Here is a 17,635-nt window from a genome sequence, read left to right on the forward strand (position 1 = left end):
ACTCACTAAGTCCAGCACCTTGCCTTTGTTCTGTTCCTGGACTGCACCGGCAGGGCCCCAGAGCAGCATCCAGACGCTGCTTTCTGAGGCTTCCCAGCCTCCGGCCTCCACTCCAAAGCCACCCTCAGAAAGGTCTTCCCTGACCTCTACCTAACATTGCCCCCCACCCCACCCTGCCACTCAAAATTATCACCCTATTTTATTTTCTTCATAGCACTTGATCACTATCTCGAACTACATTATTTATTTGTTTACTTGCTTATCCTCTGTCTCCTCCACCAGAAGCAAACTCCATGAGAGTAGGACCTGGTCTGTCTCATTCAGTTGTGTTCCTAGCACCTAGGACAGTGCCTGGTACACAGGAGGTGTTCAATAAATACTTGATGAATGAATGAAGAAAGAAAAGAATGAAGAATTGACAACAGACAGTCATGCTTACACAGGGCCTAGGTCATCGCACTTGGTGACGTACCAGCACTCCTACACGTATTCCCCACGGCTGCAGAACACAGACAAAGTGTGACTAGGGCCTCCTCCTACCCTTGGCTTCTCACGAGGGCTCTCCAGTTAGCAACGAGTGCCCCCATCACCAGACCTCCAAGGGCAGTTCTGGATGGATGAAGTTCTCATTTTGCTTTGCTTTTTCCTTCATTATTTACATTCAATTATTTCCCCCCAAAAATTCAAGTTACAAATATGTGATACAGCCACTAGAAAATAAGTCTAACACAGACACAGTGAATAGCAGAATCCAAAAAACTAAAAACAAAGTTCAAGAAAAGTTCAAGAGCATGTAAGTCTGCCAATGATTTTCAGACAGGCCAAGTGAGTGGAGGTTATGAGTCACCTAAACCCTAAAATGAGATTGAATGCCATCTAGAAAGGGATGATATTTATGGGTACTATGAGTATATACAGGAAAAGTGAGTTCAGAAATAATGCGTTATATGGAAAGATACGAAGGGGCTGGGTCAAGTGATAACCTCGGAAATACCAGAACACCGTCTGAGTGGGAGCTGTCCATCTCAAACACATTCGCCAATATGCTCAGGTCTAGCGGAAGGAAGGGCATGAGTCCTAACAGGGGGAGGATTAGGGTTGCCTGTGAGTGAAGCCCAGTGAGAAGGTGACTCAGGAGCTGGGCAGGGATGACAGTTCTTTGTGTAGTATTTCAACTACTGAGGCATTAGGCCAGAACCCCAGGCAATGCATGTCCACAATGGACCCTGACAGTCTGTCCTGGGCAGACACTGGGAGAGATGCCAAGTGCAACATCACATGCGGAACACACTTGTATATGCAGAACACTTGACACAAATCAGAAAATCAACCGCACGTACACCTCCTCGAAAAGAACTCTCTGCTGGGGAGCACTGCAGGTATTTCTTGGGTCAATGCAGGTATTTACAAGGTTTGCTTCCTAGTGGCACTCATGGGTTTTAAGATTTTAGCTGCAAGCAAAACACCTTATATAACGGATATCTTGAGAAGGTTCCTCTTCTTCGTGTGTACCCATTGGTGGATGCAGAGGCTCGTGCTCTGGCTGAAGGCCTTTCCACACTTGTCACATTTAAAAGGCTTCTCCCTGGTGTGGACCCTCTGGTGGATGCAGAGACTGGAGCTCTGACTGAAGGCCTTCCCACATCCACAACACCTATAAGACTTCTTCTCTCCAATGTGGACCCTCTGGTGGATGCAGAGGCTCAAGCTCTGGCTGAAAGTCTTTCCACACTCATAACATTTACAGACTTCTACCCAGTGTGGACTCTGATGCATGCAGTCTGGAAGTGTGCCTTAAGGCCTTCCCACACTCTCCACATTGAAAGGGCTTCTCTCTAGTGTGGACTCCCTGATGCACACAGAGGTTCGAGCTATTACTAAAGCCCATCCCACACTCACCATAAACGTAGGGCTCTTCACCTGTATGAACTCTCATGGGAATCTGGAGATGGGAGCTCCAGTTGAAGACTTTGCCACACTCACAGCATTTGTAGGACTTCTCCACTGTGTGGATTTTCTCATGTCTGGTAAGTTTCGTTGTCACATTTATAGATTTATCTTGTGTAGTCTCACCAGTGGATGTGAAGCTCTGAGATATGAAAGAAGCCCTTATCACTTGTCACATTTATGGGGCTTCTCTGCAGTGTGGACTTCCCAATACATAGAAAGATCTGCTCTCTCAGAGAAAAACTCCCTACACACGGGGCACTTATAGATCATTTTTCCTGTTTGGTACAGTGATTTAGAGGGGAACATTTCTTACAACTACTACAGAGACAGGACTGCTCTGTCATGAAGTCTTTATTTGGCCATTTTGGCAGTCTGTCTCAGGCTTGCTCTGTTAGGCAAATTCAGACAGCCTCAGCTTCTACCTGTCTGTCTGCCTATGGAAGGTTTCCACCCGCGTAGTGTCTCTTAGTATTATTACCACTTATAAAGTGATATTTACTTCCACTTGAGTTCTGTAACTCATTGACATAGAATTTCCTGTTAGAACCTGAATTGCCAACATTCCAAGGGGCTCCCAAGGTGCAAAGCTTTGCAGTTATAAACCCTTGGAGTTGTTGTCTTGTGCATTATCTTGCGGTCCTCATTCCAGAAGCAGGACTGCGCAGTGTGTCCCTGGGCTCCTGGCAAGTCACTGGGGTTGGGTCCCGCAGCCTCTTCCTGAAGAGTTGGTAAGACACGCGGCCTCCTGTATGTGGACAGGCACCTCTCCCAGAAGCAGGCCCTGTGGGTTTCAGGATGGGGAGCCTTCCTTTGGGGAATACCTACGTAGGTGTCATGCCAGTCTTCTTTTTTGATCTTGAAGAAGAAGCTGTCTTATTTTCCAGAGAGATGTGTCTCCTGGTACGCGGGTCTGGGTGAGAATCCGGCCCTTCTTGTGGTCGAACAATGGAGGCGTCCAGCCACAGCAGCCTTCGGCACCAGGTGCAGGAGGGCTCCTCATCACCTGAGTGGAATGCTTGCCTGCCTCTAGCATCTCCAAGTGAAGAATGTAGGCCAAGGCTTCACGCACCCTCTCCTCTAAGGACACCTCACCACAAATTTTCTTTCCTTTTCCTTTTTTTTTTTTTAAGAGATTTTTGCTATAGGTGCATACACTAGCCAGAGAGACAGAGAGAAAACACCTCCCCACACACACACATCCGGAGGGATGACCACACTGTAATCCCTTCTCTTCTTGGATATTAGGCACACAAACATGCAAAGTAAGTTTTGAGCCCTCAGGTCCAGAACTCAAGACCTGGTCAACTATGTGGGAGTCCAGCAACATAACTATTACATCATCTGCTGGTCCCACAAATTTTCTTAATACCTGTCCCATGAGCACAATGAAACTTAGCTACGGCTGTCTAATTTGTCAGATCCTGCCTTCACATCATCTTCTTTCAGTTTCATTTATTTGCTCACAGGGAGCATTTTACTTCATTTCCTTTTCCAGTTTGTTAATACACACCTATTATGTGTAAAGGATGACAGCACAATAGCCTCTCCGTTCTTCGAGGCCCATGCTCTATATTAATTCTTCTACAGGAATTATCACTTATTATATTACGCATCAACCATACAAGAACTATTCTTCACAAACACAAAAAGATTCAAGTTTAGCATCACAATTCCCTTTTTACAGCCAAAAGCGGTAGAGAAAGGTTAAATAACTTGCCCAAAGTCAGACGGCTTGAAAGTGAGAGGCAAGCTTCCAATCTTTTCTGTTTCTAAACCTCCAGCCCAAATCAATCTCGATGTGCTATTCCTTTAAACATATTGTCCACTCTATTCAACTGTCACTGAATTATTACCTAATTTTCTTTGTATTTTTTTCTTTCTTTTTTAATCATACAGCTAGGCTTATTACAGGGTACCTTGTCCTAATCATTATTTATGCATTAAATTTTCCTTTCAAACCAAATTGGAAACAATCAAAGGTCACGGATGAGACATCATTTGGAGAAAACTTTTTCTCTACTTTTCAGTTTATGCAAAATAGTAGTGCTCTCCCAGCAACTTTTACGTTTGCCAGAGTCTCTCTTTTAAAAAAGTATAGACATTTTTGGGTGATACAGTGGCACAGCAATAATGTAACTGGATCCATATGTGAAGGTCCTGGGTTCAAACCCCTACATGTTGGGCACACATATGTGTACCTATGATCCAGACTATATTGGGCATACTTGGCTTGTCTTTCTCTTTTTTTTTTTTGGAGAGGTTTTCTCTATAGGGTGCGTGTGCTCGCCAGAAGACAGAGAGAGACAGAGAGATAGAAAGCGAGAAATCACCTTCCAGGGGGGATGGTCACGCCACAATCCCTTCTCCTCCATTCTCCTCTCGGGATCTTGGGCACGCACACACACGCGCCCGGCGTGAGTTCTAAGCCACCGGGTCCAGGACATGAACCGCGGTCGACTACATGGGAGTCCAGCGACATAGCCATTACGCTAACTGCTGGTTCCCTTTGTCTCTCTCTTTCGCTCTCTCCCTCCTCTTAGTCTCCATCTCTGTCTCTCTTTCTTATGGAAGAAAATAAATAAGCTTAAAAATACATATTTTTTTTTTAAATCCTTTATTTCTCTCTTCCTCTAGATGCTTATCCTATCACACTGTTTCCCTCTAAGCTAAGATCCTTTAGAGAGTCTTCATTGTCCGTATTCACCAGTTCACTTACTGTTCTCTCCTCAACCCCTGCTATCTGGCTTCCTCTCCCATTACGCTACTAAGAACTCACTGCAGTGTCACCAATGAACTCCTTATTGCTAACCCCATTGAAGGTGTTTTGGCCTTTAACAAACTGGTCACTGTGACAAAAAAATATGCTTTGAGCATTTTTTCTAAAAGTGACATATTTAAAGCATTTTTTATTGAGGCAACATGGTCACATAACCAGGGCAGTTGTTTAAACTACAGTGCACAGGAGATGAAATGGTGTGCAAGACACAAAAAGAAGAGAATCGAGGTTTGCTGTTTTTTGAGACGAACTCTCAATTACCTAACAAAGCAGTTGCCTAGGGCCCTCTCCCTTGATAGAAAAACTTAGAATCCTCTTCTTAAACACTTTCTTTCTTCGAATCTGGGACCTTTCAACCCCAAGTCTTCCCCCTGTACCACTTCCATACTAGGACCTCTGCTATCCTAGCTAACTCCTACTTATGTTTCAAGTCTTCACCTAAACATCTCTTCATTAAAGAGGATTTCCATGATTTTCCAGAATTAATTAAATTCTCCTTGCTTTAGACAGCTTTACAGCTTCTTCTATAACACTCATCACCATTGTATTTATTAACTGAAAGTTGTCATGGGTGACTGTGATCTTTAGGAAGACAAATGGAGAATGTCTATCATGTTCAGTGACATAGCCCCAGGGCCTAATAAAGTTTCTGGCACTTTATAAGGGCTTGTAATTGTTTCTTTTCCTTTCTTTTCTTTTCTTTTTTTTTTTTTTGAGGTTTTTGCTATAGGGCACGTGCACTCAGCAGGCAGACAGAGTGAGACAGAGAGACAGGAGACAGAAAGCAAGAAATCACCTCCTAGGGGGGATGGGCCATACTGCAATCCCTTCTCCTCCATTCTCCTCTCGGGATCTTGGGCACGCACGCACACGCGCCCAGCGTGAGTTTAAGCCACTGGGTCTGGGACTCAAACAGCGATTGACTACGTGGGAGTCCAGCGACATAACCATTATGCTAACTGCTGGTCCCATGACTGTTTCTTGAATTGTTGTATTGAATTGAATTAAAACTTTCTTAAATCAATGTTTAAATATCAATTTAAAAGATGTATCTTTAGTATATGGAGTGTCTTGGTCTGTTTAGGCTGGTTTAGGAAGATACCATAGATTGGAGGGCTTGACTAACATTTATTTCTCACAGTTCTAGAAGATAGAGATCTGATATCAGGATCCCAGTATGGTAAGGTTCTGTTAAGGGTCTTCTTTCAGAGAACAGACTGCCAACTTCTCGTTGTACCCTTGCATAGAAAGGAAGGGAGCCAGCTCTCTGGCCTCTTCTTATAAAGGCATTAATCCCACTCACGAGGACTCCACCCTCATGATCTAAATACATGCCAAAGACCCCCCCCTCTGAATATCATCATACTGAAGACTAGGTTTTAATAAATGAATTTGGTGACAAAGGGACACAAATGTTCAGTCTATAACAGAAAGGAAAAGGACTTTCATGATAGTAAGTACCTAGAAGATCTATTGATATGGAAGAGTTGAAGAATTTGGAAATGTTTAATCTAAAGAAGAAAAAAATTATTTTAAATCTATCATATATGTTGATAGAAAGGTACTAAATTTGCTAGACAAGACGAGCAAGTTTTAGTGGTCTATTGTATAAAATGATGACTGTAATAAGTAATGCGTTGTATATTTTGAAAAAATCTCATCAAAAGTATATTTTAAATGTTTTGTCTTAAAACAAAAAGTATGTGAGGCAATGGATTTTTTTAGTTTGATTTAATCATTCCACTATTATCATGTTGTACTTCATGAATATATAACATATTAAATTATGATCTGTCAATTAAAAAGAACTTTTAGGCCAGCCTGTGGCATGGTGGTTAAGGTGGCTGGATCCCACGTGGTCAACTTGAAGTTCAAGTCCTGGGCCCTGCACTTTGAAAACATGCCATGCACATGTACCTGTGTGCCCCAAATCCTGATAGGACAATGGAGGAGAAGGGATTTAGGTTTGGTCATCCACCTTGGGAGGTTATTTCTCACTTTCCTGCTCTCTCTCTCTCTCTCTCTCTCCCCAATGAGCGAACATGTCCTATAGCAAAAATTAAAACAAACAAAAAAATATTGGTCAAGAATGTTTTTAAACTAAAAAGAAAAACAAACTTTGTAGGGATGATTAGGCTTTAAAAATGACTGTAGGGTCATCCCCATATCCTAGTATTTAAGGAAACCAGAATTCTCATGTCCAAACACAGTTCAAATCACAGCCCTGATGGTTTGAAAAACACCCTGCATATGTGCGTGCATGCCCAGACTCCTGACGGGCATGAAGAAATAGAGGTGACGGGATTGCGGAGTGACCACTCCCATTTGTAGGGTGTTTTCTCCCTCTCTCGCGCTCTCCATCTGTCTCTGGTAAGTGCACACACCTACTGGCAATTGCAAAATAATAATAATAATAATAACAATAAAAATTAAAAAGACTGAATATTAGAGAATAGGATTATTTCAAAGTCAAATTTCTTTTTTTTTAATTTTATTTTTTATTATCATCATAATAATCTTCCTTTATATTACATTGGATTACATATAACTTTAAAGTGTATTACATTGTTTTTTCAAAAGGGAATGCCATGCATGTCCGTCAGTACAGAGACATTAATCTCCCCACTTCAACATTCAATATCTTTTCTATGTTTTCCCCAATCATTATTTTTATTATTCTAATTATTTTTTAAAACAGTCAATTGCTATTTCTCATTTTGCTTGTAAAAATACTTTGCCCATCATGAAATACTTCTCAGACCAATCCAGTTGAGAATACTATACATGTCATCATCAACAGTTAATAAGCCATATCTGTTTCTCACTAACGTCCTGCCTCTCTATTGTTCACTTGCTATCTTTCTCGGTGATGAGAAGAGGATAGACAGTAACTTCTTAAAGCTACTCCCCATGTGGACTCGGCCATGATATCAAAATATTTTACCTCAAAATCTATTGATATATATTTTGCATATGAATAGATCTTTTACTGACGCTAGAGTCTGCAGCACATGCACTGTTCATTTGAAAACTATTGCTTCACTAAGGCATACAGATCTTTCAAACGTTTACACCTTTTATTATAGAATGTTTTAAAAAAATCGTTCTATTTGTAGATCTTTGAGGAACCTTCGTATTGTTCTCCACAGTGGTTGAACTAGTTTACATTCCCACCAACAGTGTAGGAGGGTTCCCTTTTCACCACATCCCCGCCAACACTTATCACTTTTTATATTCTTAATCTTTGCCATTCTGACAGGGGTTAGGTGGTATCTCATTGTGGTTTTTATCTGCATCTCCCTTATGATGAGGGATGTCGAGCATTTCCTCATATGCTTTCTGGCTGTTCGTATGTCTTCCTTAGAGAGACTTTTGTTCAGCTCACTTTCCCATCTTTTAATCGGGTTAATCATTTTTTTTCGCATAAGGCACTTGAGTTCCCTATGTATTCTGGTTATCGATCCCTTGTCTGAGGAATATTTAACAAAAATATTTTCCCATTCTGAGGGTTGTCGGTTCACACTTGTTACTGTGTCCTTTGCTGTGCAGAAACTTCTTAGTCTAATATAGTCCCACTTGTCTATTTTAGGGATTCTAGCCTGTGCTTTGGGAGTCTTATTTAAGAAGTCTTTGCCTCAAAGTCAAATTTCTTAAGTATGATGATTGTATTGTGGAATTGAGAAAAATATATTTGTCTTTTTTTAAATACTCATCCAAGTATGTGGGGTAAAATATCACGAAATATATAAAGCTAAACAACTAATTCTCAAATGATTAAATGAAAAATATGTACATATGTAAAATAAACAAATAAGTCCATCACATGCAAGTGACTTGGGAAGAAGATTGCTCCCTAAGACAGAAGTAGAACATGAAGGAACAATTCAGCTCAATGTGTGGAAAGACTTTCCAACAAGTGAAGCCAACAAGAAAGTGGCAGCAGCAACGAGGTCGTGATTCCCTGCCCCTCTTCTTGTTTAGACAGATCACGATCTTGAGGAGGGATTTCCTCACCGCACAAGCAGTTCTAGGATATGAACCCTATGATCGTTCTTCACACTCACGTTTTCTTCGTAAGTACAGGGAAAATCAAAACGAATATATTGTCCTTCTTCCTAAACTCATATCAAATTTAAAGGGAAAAGTTGCAAAAAGAAGAGAAAAGAAAGTGAGTTTGTGGCGCAGCAGTAAAAGTGACACCGTCAAGCTGACCCACACGGGAAAATTCTGAGCTTGTGTCTCGAGATCTTCTTGAGTACTTCACGCATGTGTGTGCCCATGATCTAGGGCCGACTGAGGCCACAGGGGTAGATTATGGCATCAAAACTTTGTCGGGGTGCCTGTCTCTCTTTTTCTTACTTTGATCCTCTCTCTCTCTCTTTCACTCATGAAATAAATAATTTTTTTAAAAAAGAAAGAAGTGAAAAGGTGTACATAAGCTTCAAAAAAGAACTAAATATAACACACACTCTTGCCATTACATTTTCCTCCTTTCAGGTAAATTGAATTTGTTCTAATATATATATAATGAACTTGCTTCATGTTCAATTTGTTTTCTGTTGAGGCTCATTTGTTTGGTTAGTTGGTTGGTTTTATTTGTTTTTAGTATCTATACATGTGTAATTCATGCAAACTGCTTTCTGTACTTTGCTCTTTCTCTCGAGTTCCTTAGCCCAAGTTTGTGGTTCAGCTAGGAGCAATTGCTCAACAGACATGAAAACGACGATTGCTTATTGTTGCTGTGTAATTCTATTATTCAAAAATCCAATAAACATTTTATAGATGTTCAAAATTTCCAGCCAGTTAACATCTCTTGAGACAGGGCTGGTAGCAAGATGTAGCATGTCAAAGACAGCTTAGAGAAGGAAAAATATTTTTAAAAGAAAATCACGAAACCATAACATTAGTTTAATGGATATTAGGGTTCTGAGGTTAAATACACTTTTTGCATTAGTAATCATTCTATTTCACATTCTTTCTGTCTGGCCTTTCTTTACTCTCAATACCAGGGAAAAAAACAGTAATTACATTGAATTTTTAAACATTTGAAATTAAAAATAATTATACAAGAAGTTTTCTAAGAAGACAGAAACATTTATTATTATTCTCAACACTAGTCTTTCTTTCTCTACTATTCAGCAATATAATGCACACGCTATAGAACACACATGTACTCTTCTTACAAAGAAAATGAACACTTTCTTTGGAGAAAGCAACTATTTTGTAATGTTAAAGTTAACCCTTTTAAAAATAAAATCACTAAATGATACATTTAAATTTGACATGAACAAATATGTCAAATTATAGCATAATTGAAATAATTTTTAGCCTTTTTGGTACTCATTCTCCAGACTATAGAGAATTTTTATCCAATTTGTCAGCACAATGAAGAAATATTCTAGACACTGAACAAGACACAGAGGAAGTACATGAAGACACATACCTAACAATAAAGGGTGGATAGAATGGAGAGTCGGGATATGGTAAAGGTATAGGCAGAAGATGGCACATGTCTCATACAGACAGATACCCCTTTGTGGCTCAGGGTTAGCTTAAAGCAGATAGCCTAACAGTGAAAGAGTTAGGCCTGAACCCAACTGGCCTCTGCAATCCCAAAGTTTGATTAGATCGGTGGTGCTCCGAAGGCTGCAAAACTGTCTTAAATAACATCAACGATGTCCACCTCTAGAAATAGAATAAGCATACACTTCCCATTCCTTCTGAGAGTTATTAATACACATTTAAAGAAAAAAAACATTTTATATGAAACTCACATAAGAATCTTCTCAAATATGGAGAGAAAACAGACTGCCTAAGAATATTGGGACCCATGAAATACATGGAGTAAGTTTTCCAGGTTTCTGGTTTTTGGGCTTTTTTTATTTCATCTATCCCAAAGTTCTGTCTGAAGAATGCAGCAATCTAAAAACACTAATAGGCAAAGGTGGAAAAAAAAGCCTGAAGTAAAGCTTACACTCAACCCAGCATCAGTAGTATAGTCCTTAGTGAAATAGATTGCAGCACTGGAAGCTACACGGTCAGTCACAGGTTTCAATCCCCAGCCCAGGAGACCTGAAACACACCAGTTATACACATGTTTCAGTTCATAGGCACTGGCACACTGAAGGAAGGGGATCATGGCATGGCCAGACGCTGTCAGAGGTGCTTCTCTGTCTCTCCCTGACACATATGCATGCATATACATACATGCACACACCCAATGTGCACAAATTCATGCACTTTATAATATGAATAAAATTCAATCTTTTAAAAAAGAAAGCAAAGTTTGCTCTCGTTAGCCAAAAAAAAAGAAAAAAACCCAAGACAGAAAACTTTTAGAAAATAAGAAATTTACTCTAGCAAAACACTCAACTATCACAGCAAAACATGTGTGCTCTCCAAAGTTACTCCTACCAACAAAGACCACATGGAACACTAGACCAAGTTGTAATGAAGCACTAACCTTTCACTAGAGTTATATCAGAAAGGCCCAGGTTGGTGGAGGCAGAGAGGGGTAGCACAGTGATAACACAACTGGATCTTTATCAGAAGGTCACTGGTTCATGTCTCAGAGCCTCCCTGTACAAGCCAGCTGTGTACAAATGCCTGTGATACAAGCTAGCTGAGGCTGAGGGTAGATTATGGTGTGGGAATTGTGTTAAAGGTGACTTCTGTGTGTGTGTGTGTGTGTGTGTGTGTGTGTGATGAAAGAAAAAAATAAACATGCATTTTTAAAAAGCAAGAAAAGGCCCAGATGGGAGCAGGTATTTTATGTCAGGCATTGAGAGGATATTATCCCCATCCCCATGGGGTCAATAGAAAAACTTCCAGTCTTCTCTTCCTCCTCTCCAATGGGTGTTATCAGAGGAAGTCTAGAGGAAAGAGGAAAGTTAGAACTCCATTATCCAGTGGTAAGAACATCCTTGTTCTCAGGGTAACCATGGAGGCTATGTGAAAAAGGCACTTGTGCTTCTCCAAGCCAAGGTGATATCAGCAAAGAGTTAGAGAAAAGCCTAAATTACCACCACCACCACCTCTACCACCTTCCAGCAGTAATGAGACTCATCTACCTCCAGTAGTTAATGAAGACTGAGTGGGAAACCAGGACTCATATTCCAGCCTGGCGGGAAGGAGATGGTGTTCCTTTTCCCCACCACATCAGTGTCAGAGGAGGCCAATTATAAAATAACATATAAACAAGATCCAAAGTCTCATAACGTAGTATACAGAATGTCCAGATTTCTATTCAAAAATTACTCATCAGAACAACATTCAGGAAAATCTCAGCATGCGTGAGAAAAGATAACCAACCAACACCAACACAAAGGTGACACGGAGGTGAGAAATCCCTGACAATATTCCAATTAAAACAGTCATAAAAATGTTTTGATGACCACTTTTGAACATATTTGCAAAAATAAGGAAGTTTCGGTAAAGAAATGGAAGAGATAAAGAACAAAGTGAAAATTTTAGAGTTAAAAAATGTATTAACAGAGTCCACCATGAGAGCAGAGATCTAGTGATTTCACAAATAAAGCAATGAAAATGTTCTGCTGAGAATTCACCCTGGTAGAGCCCTTGTATCCTTCTTGCTGTTTCTCTCTGTCTCTTTCTATCTCTCTGTCTTCATCTTTTCATCTTTTAATTTTTCTTTTTAAAAAACTTTTTAAGGTAAAGTTTTCCATGGCTCTGAAATCCTCCTTTATCTTGGTAATAATCCCCTCCACTTTTCCCCTCCCATCTAGGCAAAAAGAAAAGGCAGGCCAGAAGAAGACTGAGTCTGCCATGAGATCTGAGATTTAGTGATTTCTCGTGACACACTTGCACACCACGTGGTTTTCATTTTTTTGTTTTTTAAAGTTAACAAATAATTTTTTCTTTGCTTACTTTTTCTGTTCTTTTTTTTCTTTCTCTTCCTGTTTTCTTATTTCTTTTCTTTTATCTCATCATTTTGCTGCTCAGTCTCCACCCATTGAGTGTCTAGAAAAGCCTAAGTGAAAAGTTGCCAAAATCCAAATACAATTTGGGTCCTCATATTCCTCAATTCCCACTGAATCTGTGACACAAAGGGATAACAATGCAGTGCCAAAGAGTTTCCAGACCTGTGCTCCTCTGATCGCTCAGATTGATATTCTAGAAATTAGGAAGAAGCAAATAACCCATCAGGTGACTAGAAATCACCGCAGGGCCACAAGAAATATGTAAAACAAAGAAAATACCTCTCCCCCAAGGGAAAAGACAGACTGTACAATAAAACTCATGGAAATGTTGGATAAAGAATTTAGAGTATTCATAGTGACTAACAGAGATGAAAGAGAAGAAAGACAATGAACACCAGAAGAAAAAAAGCCGATGAGTTCCAGGAGGTGAGGAAGTTCTTGCTAGAGCGGAAAGAGGAAATATACACCATAAAAAAAGAATCAAATGGAACTGTTGGAGATGAAGGCTGTAATATAGGAAGTCAAAACCTTCTTTGAAAGTATTAAAAGCAGAATAGATCATACAGAAAATAGAATCTCAGATGTAGAAGACAAGATCTCTGGACTAGTAAAATCCACCCCGAAGACTGAGAAAGTAGCCCAAAAATGAGAATAAAATACAAGAAATAATAGATACCACTAAACATCCAAAAATTTGAATAATCAGTATCCCAGAAGGTGAAGAGACTAATAAGGGCATTGAAAATCTATTCCATGAAATCCTGGAAGAAAAGTTTCCAACCCTAGAGAGGCATTCAAAGACCCAGACCCTAGAAATACAAAGGACCCCAAATAGGATCAACCCAAGAAGATCTTCTCCAAGACACGTTATAGCCAGATGACCAATACCACAGACAAAGACAAGATACTCAGACTGGCAAGAGAGAAACATCAAGTTAACTACAAAGGATATCCCATCAGACTAACAGCAGATCTCTCATCAGAAACAATGCAACAAAGGGACCAGCAGTTAGTGTAATGGCTATGTCTCTGGACTCCCACTTAGTCGACCGCGGTTCACATTCTAGACCCAGTGGCTTGAGACTCACGCCGGGCGCATGTGCTTGCGTGCCCAGGGTCCCAAGAGGAGAATGGAGGAGAAGGGATTGTGGCCTGGCTATCCCCGCCCGGGGGTCATTTCTCGCTTTCTGTCTCTGTCTCTCTCTGTCTGTCTGGCAAGCGCACGCGCCCTATAGCAAAAACCTCTAAATTTAAAAAAAGTACAAAAAAACAATGCAATAAGGAAGGAATGGGAAAATATATTCAAAGTGTTGAGTGAAAACAATTTTAACCAAGAATACCATATTCAGCAATATTATCCTTCATATGGGAAGAGAAGACAAGAACATTTTCAGATAAACAAAACCTGAAAGAATTTACCAACACCAGACCAGCTCTCCAAGAAGTTCTGAAGGTAGTGCTATCCCAGGTAAAACTAAAGACAGACACATAGAAATAAGAATTCTAAGCTAAAAAAAAAACAATATTGGCTCCCTTAATGGTAGGGACAAGTCCAGAGTTGAACGTTTTCTTTCAGAATTTAAACGGAAAGGTCAGGCCACAACAGAAGATAAAGTATATGAGTTTGAACTAGTGAAATAGAATTTTATGAATTTTCACTAAAACATTAGTGACCTTCTGTGCTTTGTTTTCCAGTGTTAAGGAGTTTTGTCTTCTCTCAAGTGACAGGTCCATGTACCTACTATTTGTACAGAGTCTTAACCTGTTTCCTGGCTTCATGAATTAAGCAAAGTTCTCTTAACATTTTTTATTTTGATTTATTAAAGCTAAAACTGCGTTTCTTTAAATTAAAAATGTATTTTAAAAATACCTATTAGTGATCACAGTAAGCTATATAGCCTCAGCTATGTGTTATTTTATAGTATATTCATTCTACCCACAGAGTTTCATGCCTAAAGTCAACTTTTGTTCACAGATACGTATATATAAGCTAAACTTACTATTGAAACTATTTAGAATAATTAAGATATTTTGTGAATCAGTACAATGTGGGAAAGAATAAAGAAATAGAAGACAACTGAAGATACCAGAGACAGGGTGGGAGGAGGATGGGAAATGGTAGCAGAGGATGAGGGTGAGAAATAGGGGGGTGAGGGAAATATATATATATATACAGGCAACAGTAAGTGGAAAATAATTTGTTGACAATAACATGTATGAATAAGACACTTTATAGTGTATTCTGGCTGGAAAATCCCATTTGATATGCTGTGGTGATGTTCAGTGAAAGTTTGTAAAATAAATAAATTAATAAAAAATGCATTAACTAAAAATAAGATGGTCTCAACAGCAGAATGGAGAGTAAAAAGTAAACATTAGTGATCTTAAAGCTAAAACAATAGAAAGTACTTAATTCAAATAACAGAGAAAAAATAGACTGAAAAAATTGAACCAAATTTTAGAAACTTGTGGGACTATAACAAAATATCAAACATGTGTTATTAGAGTCTCAAAGAGGAAAGAAAAGAGAGTGGGGTTAGAAAAGAATTCAGAGAAAGTATCTGAAGATTTGAATTACACTATTAAGTTACCAAGACTAGGTCCTTGCTTTTCTCATTCCACCCATCCTCAGAAGCTAGAGTCTAACTTGCTGAATTTTATGAAAACTGTATTGGCTTTATGATGTAGAACTTGGGCAGTTAATGCAGTACGCCAAGCCCATCTCAAAGAAATATGCACATGCACACACACACACACACATTATTTAATTGCTACAACCCACACATTCTTGCCAGAGAGAGGGAGAGAGAGACAAGGGGAGGAAGTATCCCCCAAGAAGGTGTGATCATGCCACGATTCCTTCTCTTCCATTTCTCCATCCTATCAAGATTTTGGGTATGCATGCTCACACACCTGGTGTATTTTTCAAGCTGCTGGGCCAAGATTCAAACTATAGTCAGCCATGTGGGATCCTCCCAACATTAGCCTGCAGAGCTGGCCCAGAAATACATTTTGATAAAGTGTTTTAAAAACAAGTGTTTTGAAAGAGTTTTTAATTTTATGAACTCTTTTTCTGACCCTAACAATTCCCTAGTCCACTCTCTGTTCTGGTCCCTTACTTTGAGATGATCCTGAGAAACCCACCAGAGATACAGAGTGACATTATCATGGTGCCACACCCCCACTTGGGCAGTCTGGATATTTGTGAACATGGAGGAGAGAGAGGCAGGTGTGATTTTATATTGAGAGAAAGGGTAAAGTCTGCTCCCATCCATTCACCTAACAAAGGTTCCTGGTGGGATAGACGTGAGTAAGAACTTTATTAAGAACTTTATCTTTAAAAAGTTAAACTACCTTCTGGGGTGCTTTCATTTTCTGTCTCTTTGTCTCACTCTGCCTCCCTGGTGAGTGCACATGCCCTAAATAAAAAAAAATCTCTCTCTTAAAAAAAAAAAAAAAGGTAAACAAAGCAGGGCCAGCAGATGGCATAGCAGTTACATTGCTGGATTCCACATGGCTGACTTCTGTTTGAGTCCAGAACCAGGTGACTTGAAAATATGTGGGGTGTGTATGCATGCATGCTCAAGATCACAAGAGGAGAATTAAGGAGACTGCCATTCCCTCTTGGGGGTATGATTTCTTTCTTTCCTTCTTACCATTTCTGCCTCTCTCTCTCTCTAGCAAGTGCATGCACACTAAGGCAAAAATCTCTTTAAAAAAAAAAGTTAAATAAAAGTTGTGATTTTCAGTTTCTGCCCATTCTTGAATTGTTCAACGTGCATTGTAAACTAATAGTTTGTTTGGGAGAACATATTATGGGGACATTTTGTTATAAAAGGCAATGTATGGGGCAGGGTCTAAAATAAAAAGGTTGGAAAAAACTCAAACTAAATTGTCCCATTCAATGAGTAATCAGTAAATCCCACATCCAGTAATAATGTCTACTTGTAATAAAGTTTGGTTAAAAATGGAGGGAGGTGAGCTTGAGGAGCTTGAGTAGAGAAAAAAAGACTCTGGAGTGAGAGAGTAATCCCACCAAAATGATAGCAGATCAGGACCAACAACGTATAAAAACGTAAAATCCCTAGGACAGAAATGGCTGATGAACTTAAGGAAAGATGATTCATTTTTCAATTTAGGGTGTTTTCTGGTTTGTATTGTAATCTTTACTGCTATCTCAAGACTTCAGATAAAATATTCTCCAAAACAGTTTTGGACTGGTGAGACACGAGGTGATGTTTCCATATTTGAATGAATTGGTGTCGGCAGGAGACAAGACAGATACAAGGAAAATGATAGATCCAGAGCTAATGAAAGCGAGTTAGGAAATGGACATTGGGAAGCATGGCAAATGGCATAATATGAGCCAAGAGCACTTCTGTAACCACTCCTCTTCACTCCTTTAGCCAGAGAATTAAGAGAAATGGTATTAAACTTAACTGCGTTATTTATTGAATTTGTATTTGAAAGGACAAGGTAACCCCAGAAGACTGAAGAATTTGGCAATACTCAGTTCACACAGTTCTTCTACTTGATGATTCTTAAAATCTTGCAACATAGAGTACCCTCCATTGAGCATCATAAAGGCTTCCAATTATAGCTAGATGATCTTGTCCCTTAGGCCATTGCACGGGTTTGTGCATGTTTCCTGCTCAGGGTTCCCTGTCAACAAACGAGGCAAATACCAAAATTACATAAATCTTGCCTTGCAAATGGAATACATTCTAAGAAAAAAGTTAGCCAGGTTGTCCTTGACTAGACCTTACCATCAATAAGGCAGCGCATGAGGGAAATCATAGTGGGTGTTATGTGGAAATCTAGAGTGGAAAAATACTAGCCACATTAGGTTACCCCATAAGTCCTCTGCTGCCATTAGCTGGTATCTTGGTTTATGTCTTCCTGAAAGCAGCACCTAAGGATTTAGACTCCGGTGCAAATGGTTTTTTAGAAGGAGATTCTAGGAAGCAGG

General features: G+C 39.6%; 1 pseudogene; it reads right to left on the minus strand.

Moving 5' to 3' along the window:
* Positions 1–1,467: 1,467 nt before the first annotated feature.
* Positions 1,468–2,220, minus strand: LOC106735872 (zinc finger protein 664-like; annotated as a pseudogene).
* Between the last annotated feature and the right edge of the window lie 15,415 nt (positions 2,221–17,635).

This window comes from Tupaia chinensis, unplaced genomic scaffold, assembly GCF_000334495.1.
Source record: "Tupaia chinensis unplaced genomic scaffold, TupChi_1.0 Scaffold000557_1, whole genome shotgun sequence".
In the NCBI taxonomy this organism is placed as follows: Eukaryota; Metazoa; Chordata; class Mammalia; order Scandentia; family Tupaiidae; genus Tupaia; species Tupaia belangeri.